We start from the raw sequence: 17,674 nt of genomic DNA, 5'->3' as shown, positions 1-17,674 counted from the left end.
AATATGGCCATATGGTGGAACTGAATCCCCATATATGAATTCTAAGAAGCTGGTTTTAAGTTGTCTTGTAAAATGTAAAACTGCATTTGTTGTGTGTTCGCTGTTCTTTAAGCTGTATATTGCATTTATTTTTGTTTCTTTTACTAATATTTTTTCATAAATCTATTTTAACTTTTTCCTTTCAATGTATCTAATATTTACTGTCAGTGCTAGCCCCAGGTGAGGTTATCCCTTAGCTGTGGTTTAGCACCCAGCTCCAATAAATCCAGCACCCAGCTTTAATAAACCCAGCACCCAGCTATAATAAACCCAGCACCCAGCTTTAATAAACCCAGCACCCAGCTCCAATAAACCCAGCACCCAGCTTTAATAAACCCAGCACCAAGCTATAATAAACCCAGCACCCAGCTTTAATAAACCCAGCACCCAGTTTCAATGAACCCAGCTCTAGTGTCCCCCTCTGCCTGCTGAATGGATTGGGGACTTAGTTTCACTGTTTGCAATGCAGGAGGGAATAGAATAATTTGCCCCTATCAGGTACCAATCCTGCTCTCCAGCCTGTATCCCTGATTTATGGATTGTAAGAGGCAGGTCAGAGTGTACCATCTTCCATCCCCCCTATGTATCCCCCTACAGTGCAGAGGAGATTGGTACAGACCTAGGACTGAGCATCTTCTTGTGTTTGCTGAGTGTAGCTGTGCAAGCTGTCTGGCTGGGCTGTGGGAGTATCTCCTGGGATACAGTAAGGATACATTGTCACACAGTACCCAGGTGTGACTGGCCACACCCACACACACACACACACACACACACACACACACACACACACACAGACACACAGGGCAGCCTGGGTGCAGGCTCTGGGGGTCAGCCTGGCATTACACTGGGGGTGAGCCCTGGGATCCTGCAGCAATACACAAAGGATGCTCTGAGCTGCCTTCAATTGCTCTCTGTTCTCAGAGCAGGAAGGATTAAAGAATGACTGGAGAATACAGCTAAACACAGGGACGAGGAAGCTCCAGATTCCACAATGAGGTAAAGTGAAGCAGAATTGTATCTATCCCAGCTGCACCCAATACATATCACAATGCGTTATAATCCAGGTTGCTGGGAGCCCTGGGAGTGATTGCACTTATTATTTTTATTATTATGCATTGGGTTGGCATGTCTGTGTTCCCTCTGAGGATGCAATCTGTTCAGCACTGTGTCTCTCTGGCACACTCATAGTTAAATGCAACCCTTTTTTGCTGTAGTTCTTCGATGGGTTTATGGTGTCTGGATCCCCACCCCCCTCCTTTCCCCACTTTACTCTTAACTTTATTCAGTGTGGACTGTTACCCCACACACTGCAGAAAGCCCCCCCCTTCCCCTGCACCAGGTATACAATGAGACAGTCACATAGCTGAGCCTGTGAATAAATTGCCAGGTGTCAGATAAATTCTGTGCTTTGTGCTGTGAGAATGGAATCCGTAAAAGCTTTGCAATCCAATGTGTTCTGATGTTCCCATGTTTTTAGCACTGAAAGTGTTAAGTCAGCAACCCTATGCCTATTGCTCTAAGCACCGAATTTCACTGTGTCACTCACTATCACATCCTATCTGTGTGTGGCGCTTTGGAGATTGCTGCAGGATAATGGAATAGAGTTGGCATTAATGGACTCAGGAGAGGTGCAGCGGGTGGAAACGTTGGCACCTGTTATCAGGTCATCCGATAAATTGAAATCATTTGATTTAGTGCGCTCTTACATGTAGCCAGTTATCACAAAATGCATACATGTCAATACAAGGATTCAGACCAGAACTTATTGTCTTAAATATCATAAAACTGCCAGTCGGACATTAGATGTTCAATGAAAATGCAATATAGAGGCCAACAGTTGACTTATTTGGTATCAGAGATAAGAATAGGCTGTGCCACTTGGTCGGCAGAATTGTTAGTCTGAATCATTGTGATGGTACTTGTAAAAGATGATTGACAGGACTTGTCACCTAGATGTTCTATAAAACTGCCAGATGCTTCTAATGTTGGACAATCAACCATCGGTGGGGTTCGAAATGTTTCTTACCTGTTCTTGTGACCATTAACAGCAAATCTTTGGGTTTCTTTGACTTTTAAAGAGCTGGCATCAGGGATTATAAAGAGGCCCTTACTGATTGAACCCAACAAGTCCTGGATAAAATGTGTATTATAAGAGCTGGAAAGCCTCTAGAATTGGTGAGAATGTTTGGAGTTGGTGATAAACTAGCCACGTTTAATAATATAAAGAACTGGAATAGAGAATTCAAGCTCTTTCGGTTTTGTGAGATAATATAAATTGGGGGCTGTGGGGTCGCTACTATTACTATGTGACTACTACTTTCATCCTTAACTCTGCACCATAAGGTTTCGGGCAATGCTACATAATCTGTTAGGTGGTACTTGATCAGACGACTCCATTCCAAAGGGCAAAATTAACCCAGTAAGTGGGTGAGACACCTTCACCGCTGGGGCAAAGAGATAGTTAACCCTACAACAAGGAATCAAAGTCACACGTTTATATTGAGGCATTTATTCGCTAAAATGGTATTTTTGGCAAACTTTGACAATAAAGTCAAATTGGGACAAATGATAATTGAGTTGGATTTTCCGGTTGTTGCATTTTCCTCAAAAAAAAATATTGATTTCTCTTGTTAACTCTCCACAGTTTGCAGTTTACAAAATACAATTCAAGATTCAGATGGAATACCATTTCTAATGAGTAAAGCATTAATTCCCATTATTCTATTCAGCCTGGGTGCTTTGGATGACAGAGATTCATGGGCTAATCCTGAAATCTTGGAAATGTGAGCCATCAGTTTGGATAAATGTTCGATCAGGCTATTTCTTAGTGCACACAGGGACTTCTCGTCATTAAATACACTTAATTGTTCAAAGTGTTGTTATAAAGAGAATGTATTTGCAATAAAACAAGATTTCACATTGTATTTGTTTCAAACTGTCCAACCATGCTTTACTTAAAATAAACAAGAGACACAATACCCAATTTTTACTGTAGTGACAATCTGATTTGTACAAATGCAGCCATTGTTTTTTTATGCATTTTCTCTTTAACTAGATAGTGAACTAGCTCAAACTGCGTTTAAGTTCCTAATGAGAGGTCACTGGCCCATTATAAGCGTGGCGCACCTGACACACCCCTTGCGCACAAGCCACCAGTGTTGTCTGATCTAATACGGGTCTCTGATAGCCTCAATGGCCACAGGCTGTAGGTGGTCTGTTTATTACTGTGAGTGCCATAGACGTTTGCTGTTTATACTGCAGTTTGCTAGAGGTAAGCGGTAGAATATCATTTTACAGAATATGATCTTAGATTATGTATCAAGACATTTCCTCTCAATATTTAGTCCACGTACCAACACATACATGCTGCATTCTGATAGGTTCTCAGATGGAAAGCCCCTAAACAACATGTCAAATGAAGTTCAGAATCATTTGAAGAGCTAAGGTGTCTGCTGGCCCAGGATCATAGGAATTGTAGTTCATAAATATTTCTGGTTGCCGCTGTTAGCATCATTGGCCTAGCCAGCTGTAGTCAACATTCAACACTCCAGATGTTGTGGACACACAGTGCCAGTATTTTGGTTGTAAGAGCATTATGGGAGATGTTGTCCACTATATCTGGAGTGATGAAGGTGGACTAACCCTGGCTCCATGGTTTAGCTGGGGCTGCGAAGAGGGCCTGGTGTGAGATGATGATCTCTCGTTCTTTGTCTGCTGTAATGATCTGGGAACGGGAATACAGTGTATCAAGGGGAGTTATATAAGAATTCATTGCTGAGAGATGCAGAGTGCAGTGATCACACATACAGCAATATGCCTCATGTGTGAATTGCTGCAAACAGAGCATTTAATGTGATAGCCAGCCTCTACATGGAAAACTGACCTAATGTAGGAATAGGTTTGGGATGGCAATGCACCCAAGAATATGGAAGGGGGGGGGGGGGGGGGACGATACAAAATGAAGATGAGTAATCACATCAGATTATACTCAGCCTTGCCTCTGGGAAGAGGCAGCAGAAGATGTTGGTTCTGGCAGCCTGTGCAGTCTATTTCCATATTGTGATATAGGTTTATGTGACGAGTTTGGGTCATGTTGTCCTTAGTGATAAGGATTTAATGATCACACTCGCAGCGGATTAGAAATCAATCAATTTGGGCTGAGTATAAAAAACAAGGTTTGACATATCCATTTCGTTGATGACTTGTCGAATGCTTCATCAAATGTAAGATGCTTGTTAATCAAGTTTATTACTTTCAATGAGGATAGTTAGGGAGTTTAAAATCACTTGGCACATCAACGTGACGGGGCCGGGGCCGGGGGGGGGCAAATGATGGACAGAAATCAACAGCTGACTCATTGAATGGCTTCACCGAGGCTGCAAATCATTTGTTTTGGCTCAGACCCAAATCTAACTCAAATGGCTAGCTAAGCATCATGAGATATGTAGCCACAATGGCTGGTTTACCAACAGATCTCCATCATGGTCTCTGTCACATCTGCCAATCTCCCTCAATGACTCTGTGTGGGGGTGCAGGAAAATGGCAGTTTATTGACTCTGATTTAATGACTGAGCGGCTATATAATCTGCTTCCTGCCATGTGGTAAGGGTTGCCAGTTCACCATTAATTCCTGGAAACAGTATACATATATATATTTATATACATATACAGAATATTGCTGCTCTGAAGTATGTAGAATTCATCGCTGCAGCTAGGAAATCAGTTTAATAACCAATCCAGAAGTATATTAATGTTTCATACTATGGGGCAGAACTTTTTATATACTGTCATTAACATGAAAAAGGGAAAAAAGATGTGTGTGTCTGTGTGTCTGTGTGTTTGTGTGTGTGTGTGTGTGCGTGTATGTGTGTAGGGGGTCTATGTCGTGTGTTTGTAGTGTGTACATGCAGCAGTTATAGTGTGTATAAAGGGGTATAGTGTATGTGTGTGTATAGAGTGCTTGTGTGTGTAAGTGCAGGGGTTGTAATGTGAATATAGGGGTAAAGAGTGTAGTGTATTTGTGTGTGAGTGTAGAGGGTGTATATAATTTGGTCTGTGTACAGTATAGAGTGTGTAGTATGTTTGCATGTGTACATGCAGCAGCTATAGTGTGTATAAAGGGGTATAGTGTGTGTGTGTGTATGTATAGAGTGCTTGTGTGTGTAAGTGCAGGGGTTGTAATGTGAATATAGGGGTAAAGAGTGTAGTGTATTTGTGTGTGTGAGTGTAGAGGGTGTATATAATTTGGTCTGTGTACAGTATAGAGTGTGTAGTATGTTTGCATGTGTACATGCAGCAGCTATAGTGTGTATAAAGTGGTATAGTGTGTGTGTGTGTGTGTGTGTGTGTATGTGTGTATAGAGTGCTTGTGTGTGTAAGTGCAGGGGTTGTAATGTGAATATAGGGGTAAAGAGTGTAGTGTATTTGTGTGTGTGAGTGTAGAGGGTGTATATAATTTGGTCTGTGTACAGTATAGAGTGTGTTTGCGCGTGTACATGCAGCGGTTATAGTGTGTGTATATAAGGGGTATTGATTGTGTTTGTGTGTAAGTGCACGGGGTTTAGTGTGTATATAATTGGTATTGAGTGTGTGTGTTTGTGTGTAAGTGCAGAGGGTTTAGTGTGTATAAAAGGGTATTGAGTGAGTGAGTGTGTGTGTTTGTGCGTAAGTGCATGGGGTTTACTGTGTATATAATTAGTATTAAATGTGTGTGTATGTGTGTGTTTGTGTGTTTGTGTGTAAGTGCACAGGGTTTAGTGTGTATATAAGGGATATTGAGTGTGTGTTTGTGTGTAAGTGCAGCGTGTTTAATGTGTATATAAGGGATATTGAGTTTGTGTGTGTGTAAGTGCACGGGGTTTACTGTGTATATAAGGGATGTTGAGTTTGTGTGTGTGTAAGTGCAGCGGGTTTAATGTGTATATAAGGGATATGGAGTTTGTGTGTGTGTGTGTGTGTGTTTGTGTGTAGGTGCACAGGGTTTAGTGTGTATATGAGGGATATTGAGAGTCTGTGTGTTTGTTTTTGTGAAATATGTTATCAGAGAGGTTGTTTTTTTTTCATATATTGTAATAAACAGTGAACAATATTAACAGATACAATACATATTAATGGGATGGGACTGGGAGAAAATGTATCCTTATATACAGATATATACATTAGGTATATATCTGTACATCAAAATAAAGAATAAAACACTACTTTAAATAATATAGTGCAGACAATAGCATTATGTAAACATAACAAATAAATGATACATAACTATTTACAAACAATACATTTTCTTCCCATGCATTCCTAGTAGTATAATAACTCATCTAATAAGGGTGATGGTTTCTTATGGGGAATTCATATGTTTTATTCTCTATTATCAGGTTCAGGATTTCTTTAATTGACGGTAATTTGGGAGATTTCCAGTAACCGGGTAGTGAACAAGTGGCAGCAATTAAAATATGTCCTATAATTATTTTGTCGATTTTATTTATGGAACGAGGAAACTTTTTAAACAAGCCTAATTCAGTCAAAGATGGGTTAATATTTTGAATGAATGCATGTATATTCCTCCAAAATGTTTCAATTTGGGACAGAACCACCATATATGGGACATGTTTCCAATATTTCCACATTCTCTCCAACATTAATCAGGTATATTTGGGTTTATGTTGAGCAGTTTTGCTGGAACTAAAGCCCATCTGTATATACACGAGTTTAAAATGGTTTTCAAAATGATTTGTGCCTTGTGGTGCTGTACCTTTTAAATTTATGGGAAAACCGAGCCAATCATCTAAATCATACCGAGTGCCTAATTCTGAGTCCCATGATAACATGTCATTTAATTTAGTGTTGGGTCTAGTAGAAATTTGGAAGTAACAGAATGAAATAGTTGCTTTACTGTTTGGATCAAGGACATTCTCTCTAATTTAGAGATTTCTAATGATTTATATCCCATATCCAAATCACTTATGTCAAAGCATTCTTTTCATTTGTCATTAATTAAATTGAATTCTGGGATAATATGGTCCAGTAGATCACATTTTTCTTTCATTTTAACAAATTACATAATGGAATTTCCTGAAAGAAAAATAATTTACATTGAATATAGAATATGAATACCAAAAATATAATGTTAATGGAGAAATATGATCATTTACAATAGATCTCTTGATAAACCAAAATGTGTGTACTGTGTAAATCCTGCTGGTATTGGTAAGGTATGTCTTTTTGCGGATGATACTAAGATATGTTACAGGGTTGATGTTCCAGGAGGGATAAGCCAAATGGCTAATGATTTAGGTAAACTAGAAAAAATGGTCACAGTTGTGGCAACTGACATTTAATGTGGATAAGTGCAAGATAATGCATCTTGGACGTAAAAGCCCAAGGGCAGAGTACAGAATATTTGATAGAGTCCTAACCTCAACATCTGAGTAAAGGGATTTAGGGGTGATTATTTCTGATGACTTAAAGGTAGGCAGACAATGTAATAGAGCAGCAGGAAATGCTATCAGAATGCTTGGTTATATAGGGAGAGGTATTAGCAGTAGAAAGAGGGAAGTTCTCATGCCATTGTACAGAACACTGGTGAGACCTCACTTGGAGTACTGTACGCAGTACTGGAGACCGTATCTTCAGAAGGATATTGATACCTTAGAGAGAGTTCAAAGAAGGGCTACTAAACTGGTTCATGGATTGCAGGATAAAACTTACCAAGAAAGGTTAAAGGATCTTAACATGTATAGCTTGGAGGAAAGACGAGACAGGGGGATATGATAGAAACATTTAAATACATAAAGGGAATCAACACCGTAAAGGAGGAGACTATATTTAAAAGAAGAAAAACTACCACAACAAGAGGACATAGTCTTAAATTAGAGGGACAAAGGTTTAAAATAATACCATGAAGTATTACTTTACTGAGAGGGTAGTAGACGCATGGAATAGCCTTCCAGCTGAAGTGGTAGAGGTTAACACAGTGAGGGAGTTTAAGCATGTGTGGGATAGGCATAATGCTATCCTAACTATAAGATAAGGCCAGAGACTAATGAAAATATTTAGAAAATTGAGCAGACTAGATGGGCCGAATGGTTCTTATCTGTCGTCAAATTCTATGTTTCTATGTGTATATAAGGTGTATTGTGTGTGTGTGTGTGTGTGTGTGTGTGTGTGTAAGTGCATTGGGTGTACTGTGTATATAAGGTGTAGTGTGTGTGTGTGTGTAAGTGCATTGGGTTTACTGTGTATATAAGCTGTAGTGTGTGTGTGTGTGTGTGTGTGTGTAAGTGCATTGGGTTTACTGTGTATATAAGGTGTAGTGTGTGTAAGTGCATTGGGTTTACTGTGTATATAAGCTGTAGTGTGTGTGTGTAAGTGCATTGGTTTTACTGTGTATTTGAGGTTTATTGTGTGTGTGTGTGTGTGTGTGTGTGTGTAAGTGCATTGGGTTTACTGTATATAAGGTGTAGTGTGTGTGTGTGTGTGTGTGTGTGTGTGTGTAAGTGCATTAGGTTTACTGTGTATATAAGGTGTAGTGTGTGTGCGTGTGTGTGTGTGTGTGTGTGTGTGTAGGTGCATTGGGTGTACTGTGTATATAAGGTATAGTGTGTGTGTGTGTGTGTGTGTGTAAGTGCATTGGGTTTACTGTGTATATAAGGTGTAGTGTGTGTGTGTGTGTGTGTGTGTGTGTGTGTGTGTGTAGGTGCATTGGGTTTACTGTGTATATGAGGTGTAGTGTGTGTGTGTGTGTGTGTGTGTGTGTAAGTGCATTGGGTTTACTGTGTATATGAGGTGTAGTGTGTGTGTGTGTGTGTGTGTGTGTGTGTGTGGGTGCATTGGGTTTACTGTGTATATAAGGTGTAGTGTGTGTGTGTGTGTGTGTGTAAGTGCATTGGGTTTACTGTGTATATAAGGTGTAGTGTGTGTGTGTGTGTGTGTGTGTGTGTGTGTGTGTGTAAGTGCATTGGGTTTACTGTGTATATGAGGTGTAGTGTGTGTGTGTGTGTGTGTGTAGGTGCATTGGGTTTACTGTGTATATAAGGTATAGTGTGTGTGTGTGTGTGTGTGTGTGTGTGTAAGTGCATTGGGTTTACTGTGTATATAAGGTGTAGTGTGTGTGTGTGTAGGTGCATTGGGTGTACTGTGTATATAAGGTGTGTGTGTGTGTGTGTGTGTGTGTAGGTGCATTGGGTTTACTGTGTATATAAGGTGTAGTGTGTGTGTGTGTGTGTGTGTGTGTAGGTGCATTGGGTGTACTGTGTATATAAGGTGTATATAGTGGGCTGTAAGATCCAGATCCTCCATGTCTTCCTGAACAAATATCACTGAAACATGCTGGTGAGCAGCACATGAAAAGTCCTTACCAGCAAGCAGACGAGGAGGAATGCCAGACCCTGCCTTGATAAGTTCAAGGTTCCCTATGAATGATACTATAGGGCAGCACTTTTCCTGCACATCCCATCAACTTGTGTTACTGGAATGTATCCAGAAAAACGTTGACCAGGTCAGCCTCCTCTAGAGATATCTGTCCCCCTTCACCTGGGAAAGGTGTAAAACGGGAAGGAAAGTAATCAGAAATGCCTAGTGGGACCTGTCAGTTATCAACATGCCAGTAGGCGAATCCGCCTCTTCTCTGGATCTCTGTCAGATATAGTGACGGTGCCTGGCAGGCCCATTCTAACACAGTTTGACTCCTTACAGTGTTGAAACGGGGGGAGCCTCTTGGTACCATAACCACTGCAGCACACTATAGTATTTATGGCCCTTGGAGTGTTCCTTTCAGGGAGAAGGCACAGATGAGCTGAAGCTTGTGTTGCCAAAGCCACCATATACCGCTAAAAATGTGCCACCAATATCTGTAGGAAGAAAGGGAAAAGAGCTGCCCCAAAGAACTCACAATTTATAATTCATAATGATCAGTACTTCCTTAACTGAATGATTGATTGATTGATTGATCGATTTCCATCCTGCAGCATCTGAATGCTGTATATTCCAGAAACGTATTGGGGATTTAGGAATAATAGTTACTTGTTACCATCTCCTATTCATGTGGTGAATATTTCCAATAAATGGTTAATTTTAGCTCAAAATAGCAGAATTTTTCCAGTTGTCATTTTCTGAAGTTCACTTTGAACTTCTCACCATGCACCCTGGTGGCTGCTTGTGGGTCAGTATCCCAGCACACCTACTGGAACACTTACTATCTTATAACATTCTGCGTGCGGTTTCTAGTCTGCAACAGAGCAGCTCTTTATGTGGCCTGATTTCAGTTTGTCAATCTGTCAATCATTTTGTAGCACAGAGAGAATGAAAGAATATCTTATTATTATTACTACTGTGGAGCTCTGTGATACACTCAGACACATTACTGGGAGTATTATCGCTGTGGAGCTCTATTATACACTCAGACACATTACTGGGAGTATTATTGCTGTGGAGCTCTGTTATACACTCAGACACATTACTGGGAGTATTATTGCTGTGGAGCTCTGTTATACACTCAGACACATTACTGGGAGTATTATTGCTGTGGAGCTCTGTTATACACTCAGACACGTTACTGGGAGTATTATTGCTGTGGAGCTCTGTTATACACTCAGACACATTACTGGGAGTATTATTGCTGTGGACCTCTGTTATACACTCAGACACATTACTGGGAGTATTATTGCTGTGGAGCTCTGCTATACACTCAGACACATTACTGGGAGTATTATTACTGTGGAGCTCTGTTATACACTCAGACACATTACTGGGAGTATTATTACTGTGGAGCTCTGTTATACACTTAGACACATTACTGGGAGTATTATTGCTGTGGAGCTCTGTTATACACTCAGTCACATTATTGGGAGTATTATGGCTGTGGAGCTCTGTTATACACTCAGACACATTACTGGGAGTATTATTGCTGTGGAGTTCTGTTATACACTCAGACACATTACTGGGAGTATTATTGCTTTGAAGCTCTGTGATACACTCAGACACATTACTGGGAGTATTATTGCTGTGGAGCTCTGTTATACACTCAGACACATTACTGGGAGTATTATTTCTGTGGAGCTCTGTTATACACTCAGACACATTACTGGGAGTATTATTGCTGTGGAGCTCTGTTATACACTCAGACACATTACTGGGAGTATTATTGCTGTGGAGCTCTGTTATACACTCAGACACATTACTGGGAGTATTATTACTGTGGAGCTCTGTTATACACTCAGACACATTACTGGGAGTATTACTACTGTGGAGCTCTGTGATACACTCAGACACATTACTGGGAGTATTATTGCTGTGGAGCTCTGTTATACACTCAGACACATTACTGGGAGTATTATTGCTGTGGAGCTCTGTTATACACTCAAACACATTACTGGGAGTATTACTACTGTGGAGCTCTGTGATACACTCAGACACATTACTGGGAGTATTATTACTGTGGAGCTCAGTTATACACTCAGACACATTACTGGGAGGATTATTGCTGTGGGGCTCTGTTATACACTCAGACACATTACTGGGAGTATTATTGCTGTGGAGCTCTGTTATACACTCAGACACATTACTGGGAGTATTACTGCTGTGGAGCTCTGTCATACACTCAGACACATTACTGGGAGTATTATTGCTGTGGAGCTCGATTATACACTCAGACACATTACTGGGAGTATTATTGCTGTGGAGCTCTGTCATAAACTCAGACACATTACTGGCAGTATTATTGCTGTGAAGCTCTGTTATACACTCAGACACATTACTGGGAGTATTATTGCTTTGGAGCTCGATTATACACTCAGACACATTACTGGGAGTATTATTGCTGTGGAGCTTGATTATACAGTCAGACACTTTACTGGGAGTATTATTGCTGTGGAGCTCTGTTATACACTCAGACACATTACTGGGAGTATTATTGCTGTGGAGCTCTGTTATACACTCAGACACATTACTGGGAGTATTATTGCTGTTGAGCTCTGTTATACACTCGGAATGATTACTTGGAGTATTATTGCTGCGGAGCTCTGTTATACACTCGGACACATTACTGGGAGTATCATTGCTGTGGAGCTCTGTTATACACTCAGACACATTACTGGGAGTATCATTACTGTGGAGCACTGTTATACACTCAGACACATTAATGGGTGTATTATTGCTGCGGAGCTCTGTTATACACTCAGGCACATTACTGGGAGTATTATTACTGTGAAGCTCTGTTATACAGTCAGACACATTACTGGGAGTATTATTGCTATGGAGCTCTGTCATACACTCAGACACATTACTGGGAGTATTATTGCTGTGGAGCTCGATTATACACTCAGACACATTACTGGGAGTATTATTGCTGTGGAGCTCTGTCATACACTCAGACACATTACTGGGAGTATTATTGCTTTGGAGCTCGATTATACACTCAGACACATTACTGGGAGTATTATTGCTGTGGAGCTCGATTATACAGTCAGACACATTACTGGGAGTATTATTGCTGTGGAGCTCTGTTATACACTCAGACACATTACTGGGAGTATTATTGCTGTGGAGCTCTGTTATACACTCAGACACATTACTGGGAGTATTATTGCTGTGGAGCTCTGTTATACACTCGGAATGATTACTGGGAGTATTATTGCTGCGGAGCTCTGTTATACACTCGGACACATTACTGGGAGTATCATTGCTGTGGAGCTCTGTTATACACTCAGACACATTACTGGGAGTATCATTACTGTGGAGCACTGTTATACACTCAGACACATTAATGGGTGTATTATTGCTGCGGAGCTCTGTTATACACTCAGGCACATTACTGGGAGTATTATTACTGTGAAGCTCTGTTATACAGTCAGACACATTACTGGGAGTATTATTGCTATGGAGCTCTGTTATACACTCAGACACATTACTGGGAGTATTATTGCTGTGGAGCTCTGTTATACACTCAGACACATTACTGGGAGTATTATTGCTGTGGAGCTCTGTTATACACTCAGACACATTACTGGGAGTATTATTACTGTGGAGTTCTGTTATACACTCAGACACATTACTGGGAGTATTATTGCTGTGGAGCTCTGTTATACACTCAGACACATTACTGGGTGTATTATTGCTGCGGAGCTCTGTTATACACTCAGGCACATTACTGGGAGTATTATTACTGTGAAGCTCTGTTATACACTCAGAAACATTACTGGGAGTATTATTGCTATGGAGCTCTATTATCCACTCAGACACATTACTGGGAGTATTATTGCTGTGGAGCTCTGTTATACACTCATACACATTACTGGGAGTATTATTGCTGTGGAGCTCTGTTATACACTCAGACACATTACTGGGAGTATTATTGCTGTGGAGCTCTGTTATACACTCAGACACATTACTGGGAGTATTATTGCTGTGGAGCTCTGTTATACATTCAGACACATTACTGGGAGTATTATTGCTGTGGAGCTCTGTTACACACTCAGACACATTACTGGGAGTATTATTGCTGTGGAGCTCTGTTATACACTCAAACACATTACTGGGAGTATTACTGCTGTGGAGCTCTGTCATACACTCAGACACATTACTGGGAGTATTATTGCTGTGGAGCTCGATTATACACTCAGACACATTACTGGGAGTATTATTGCTGTGGAGCTCTGTTATACACTCAGACACATTACTGGGAGTATTATTGCTGTGGAGCTCTGTTATACACTCAGACACATTACTGGGAGTATTACTACTGTGGAGCTCTGTGATACACTCAGACACATTACTGGGAGTATTATTGCTGTGGAGCTCTGTTATACACTCAGACACATTACTGGGAGGATTATTGCTGTGGGGCTCTGTTATACACTCAGACACATTACTGGGGGTATTATTCCTGTGGAGCTCTGTTATACACTCAGACACATTACTGGGAGTATTATTGCTTTGGAGCTCCGTTATACACTCAGACACATTACTGGGAGTATTATTGCTGTGGAGCTCTGTTATACACTCAGACACATTACTGGGAGTATTATTGCTGTGGAGCTCGATTATACACTCAGACACATTACTGGGAGTATTATTGCTGTGGAGCTCTGTTATACACTCAGACACATTACTGGGAGTATTATTGCTGTGGAGCTCTGTTATACACTCAGACACATTACTGGGAGTATTATTGCTGTGGAGCTCTGTTATACACTCAGACACATTACTGGGAGTATTATTGCTGTGGAGCTCTGTTATACACTCAGACACATTACTGGGAGTATTATTGCTGTGGAGCTCTGTTATACACTCAGACACATTACTGGGAGTATTATTGCTGTGGAGCTCGATTATACAGTCAGACACATTACTGGGAGTATTATTGCTGTGGAGCTCTGTTATACACTCAGACACATTACTGGGAGTATTATTGCTGTGGAGCTCTGTTATACACTCAGACACATTACTGGGAGTATTATTGCTGTGGAGCTCTGTTATACACTCGGAATGATTACTTGGAGTATTATTGCTGCGGAGCTCTGTTATACACTCGGACACATTACTGGGAGTATCATTGCTGTGGAGCTCTGTTATACACTCAGACACATTACTGGGAGTATCATTACTGTGGAGCACTGTTATACACTCAGACACATTAATGGGTGTATTATTGCTGCGGAGCTCTGTTATACACTCAGGCACATTACTGGGAGTATTATTACTGTGAAGCTCTGTTATACAGTCAGACACATTACTGGGAGTATTATTGCTATGGAGCTCTGTCATACACTCAGACACATTACTGGGAGTATTATTGCTGTGGAGCTCTGTTATACACTCAGACACATTACTGGGAGTATTATTGCTGTGGAGCTCTGTTATACACTCAAACACATTACTGGGAGTATTACTACTGTGGAGCTCTGTGATACACTCAGACACATTACTGGGAGTATTATTACTGTGGAGCTCAGTTATACACTCAGACACATTACTGGGAGGATTATTGCTGTGGGGCTCTGTTATACACTCAGACACATTACTGGGAGTATTATTGCTGTGGAGCTCTGTTATACACTCAGACACATTACTGGGAGTATTACTGCTGTGGAGCTCTGTCATACACTCAGACACATTACTGGGAGTATTATTGCTGTGGAGCTCGATTATACACTCAGACACATTACTGGGAGTATTATTGCTGTGGAGCTCTGTCATAAACTCAGACACATTACTGGCAGTATTATTGCTGTGAAGCTCTGTTATACACTCAGACACATTACTGGGAGTATTATTGCTTTGGAGCTCGATTATACACTCAGACACATTACTGGGAGTATTATTGCTGTGGAGCTTGATTATACAGTCAGACACTTTACTGGGAGTATTATTGCTGTGGAGCTCTGTTATACACTCAGACACATTACTGGGAGTATTATTGCTGTGGAGCTCTGTTATACACTCAGACACATTACTGGGAGTATTATTGCTGTTGAGCTCTGTTATACACTCGGAATGATTACTTGGAGTATTATTGCTGCGGAGCTCTGTTATACACTCGGACACATTACTGGGAGTATCATTGCTGTGGAGCTCTGTTATACACTCAGACACATTACTGGGAGTATCATTACTGTGGAGCACTGTTATACACTCAGACACATTAATGGGTGTATTATTGCTGCGGAGCTCTGTTATACACTCAGGCACATTACTGGGAGTATTATTACTGTGAAGCTCTGTTATACAGTCAGACACATTACTGGGAGTATTATTGCTATGGAGCTCTGTCATACACTCAGACACATTACTGGGAGTATTATTGCTGTGGAGCTCGATTATACACTCAGACACATTACTGGGAGTATTATTGCTGTGGAGCTCTGTCATACACTCAGACACATTACTGGGAGTATTATTGCTTTGGAGCTCGATTATACACTCAGACACATTACTGGGAGTATTATTGCTGTGGAGCTCGATTATACAGTCAGACACATTACTGGGAGTATTATTGCTGTGGAGCTCTGTTATACACTCAGACACATTACTGGGAGTATTATTGCTGTGGAGCTCTGTTATACACTCAGACACATTACTGGGAGTATTATTGCTGTGGAGCTCTGTTATACACTCGGAATGATTACTGGGAGTATTATTGCTGCGGAGCTCTGTTATACACTCGGACACATTACTGGGAGTATCATTGCTGTGGAGCTCTGTTATACACTCAGACACATTACTGGGAGTATCATTACTGTGGAGCACTGTTATACACTCAGACACATTAATGGGTGTATTATTGCTGCGGAGCTCTGTTATACACTCAGGCACATTACTGGGAGTATTATTACTGTGAAGCTCTGTTATACAGTCAGACACATTACTGGGAGTATTATTGCTATGGAGCTCTGTTATACACTCAGACACATTACTGGGAGTATTATTGCTGTGGAGCTCTGTTATACACTCAGACACATTACTGGGAGTATTATTGCTGTGGAGCTCTGTTATACACTCAGACACATTACTGGGAGTATTATTACTGTGGAGTTCTGTTATACACTCAGACACATTACTGGGAGTATTATTGCTGTGGAGCTCTGTTATACACTCAGACACATTACTGGGTGTATTATTGCTGCGGAGCTCTGTTATACACTCAGGCACATTACTGGGAGTATTATTACTGTGAAGCTCTGTTATACACTCAGAAACATTACTGGGAGTATTATTGCTATGGAGCTCTATTATCCACTCAGACACATTACTGGGAGTATTATTGCTGTGGAGCTCTGTTATACACTCATACACATTACTGGGAGTATTATTGCTGTGGAGCTCTGTTATACACTCAGACACATTACTGGGAGTATTATTGCTGTGGAGCTCTGTTATACACTCAGACACATTACTGGGAGTATTATTGCTGTGGAGCTCTGTTATACATTCAGACACATTACTGGGAGTATTATTGCTGTGGAGCTCTGTTACACACTCAGACACATTACTGGGAGTATTATTGCTGTGGAGCTCTGTTATACACTCAAACACATTACTGGGAGTATTACTGCTGTGGAGCTCTGTCATACACTCAGACACATTACTGGGAGTATTATTGCTGTGGAGCTCGATTATACACTCAGACACATTACTGGGAGTATTATTGCTGTGGAGCTCTGTTATACACTCAGACACATTACTGGGAGTATTATTGCTGTGGAGCTCTGTTATACACTCAGACACATTACTGGGAGTATTACTACTGTGGAGCTCTGTGATACACTCAGACACATTACTGGGAGTATTATTGCTGTGGAGCTCTGTTATACACTCAGACACATTACTGGGAGGATTATTGCTGTGGGGCTCTGTTATACACTCAGACACATTACTGGGGGTATTATTCCTGTGGAGCTCTGTTATACACTCAGACACATTACTGGGAGTATTATTGCTTTGGAGCTCCGTTATACACTCAGACACATTACTGGGAGTATTATTGCTGTGGAGCTCTGTTATACACTCAGACACATTACTGGGAGTATTATTGCTGTGGAGCTCGATTATACACTCAGACACATTACTGGGAGTATTATTGCTGTGGAGCTCTGTTATACACTCAGACACATTACTGGGAGTATTATTGCTGTGGAGCTCT

At 40.8% G+C, this 17,674-nt stretch overlaps 1 protein-coding gene across 3 annotated transcripts in view; it reads left to right on the top strand.

Moving 5' to 3' along the window:
- The first annotated feature begins 824 nt into the window (after nt 1-824).
- Nucleotides 825-17,674, top strand: part of B3GAT1 (beta-1,3-glucuronyltransferase 1) — an 84,590-nt gene continuing 67,740 nt past the window's right edge. For all 3 annotated transcript variants that reach the window (XM_063435714.1, XM_063435712.1, XM_063435713.1), the window contains exon 1: nt 825-1,035. The gene's annotated coding sequence lies outside the window, so the exon portion shown is untranslated. The remainder of the gene's footprint in view (nt 1,036-17,674) is intronic.

Source organism: Pelobates fuscus, chromosome 11, assembly GCF_036172605.1.
Source record: "Pelobates fuscus isolate aPelFus1 chromosome 11, aPelFus1.pri, whole genome shotgun sequence".
NCBI classification, from domain to species: domain Eukaryota; kingdom Metazoa; phylum Chordata; class Amphibia; order Anura; family Pelobatidae; genus Pelobates; species Pelobates fuscus.
The sequence above is the reverse complement of the archived record's forward strand: the minus strand, read 5'-3'. Positions and strand labels throughout refer to the sequence as shown.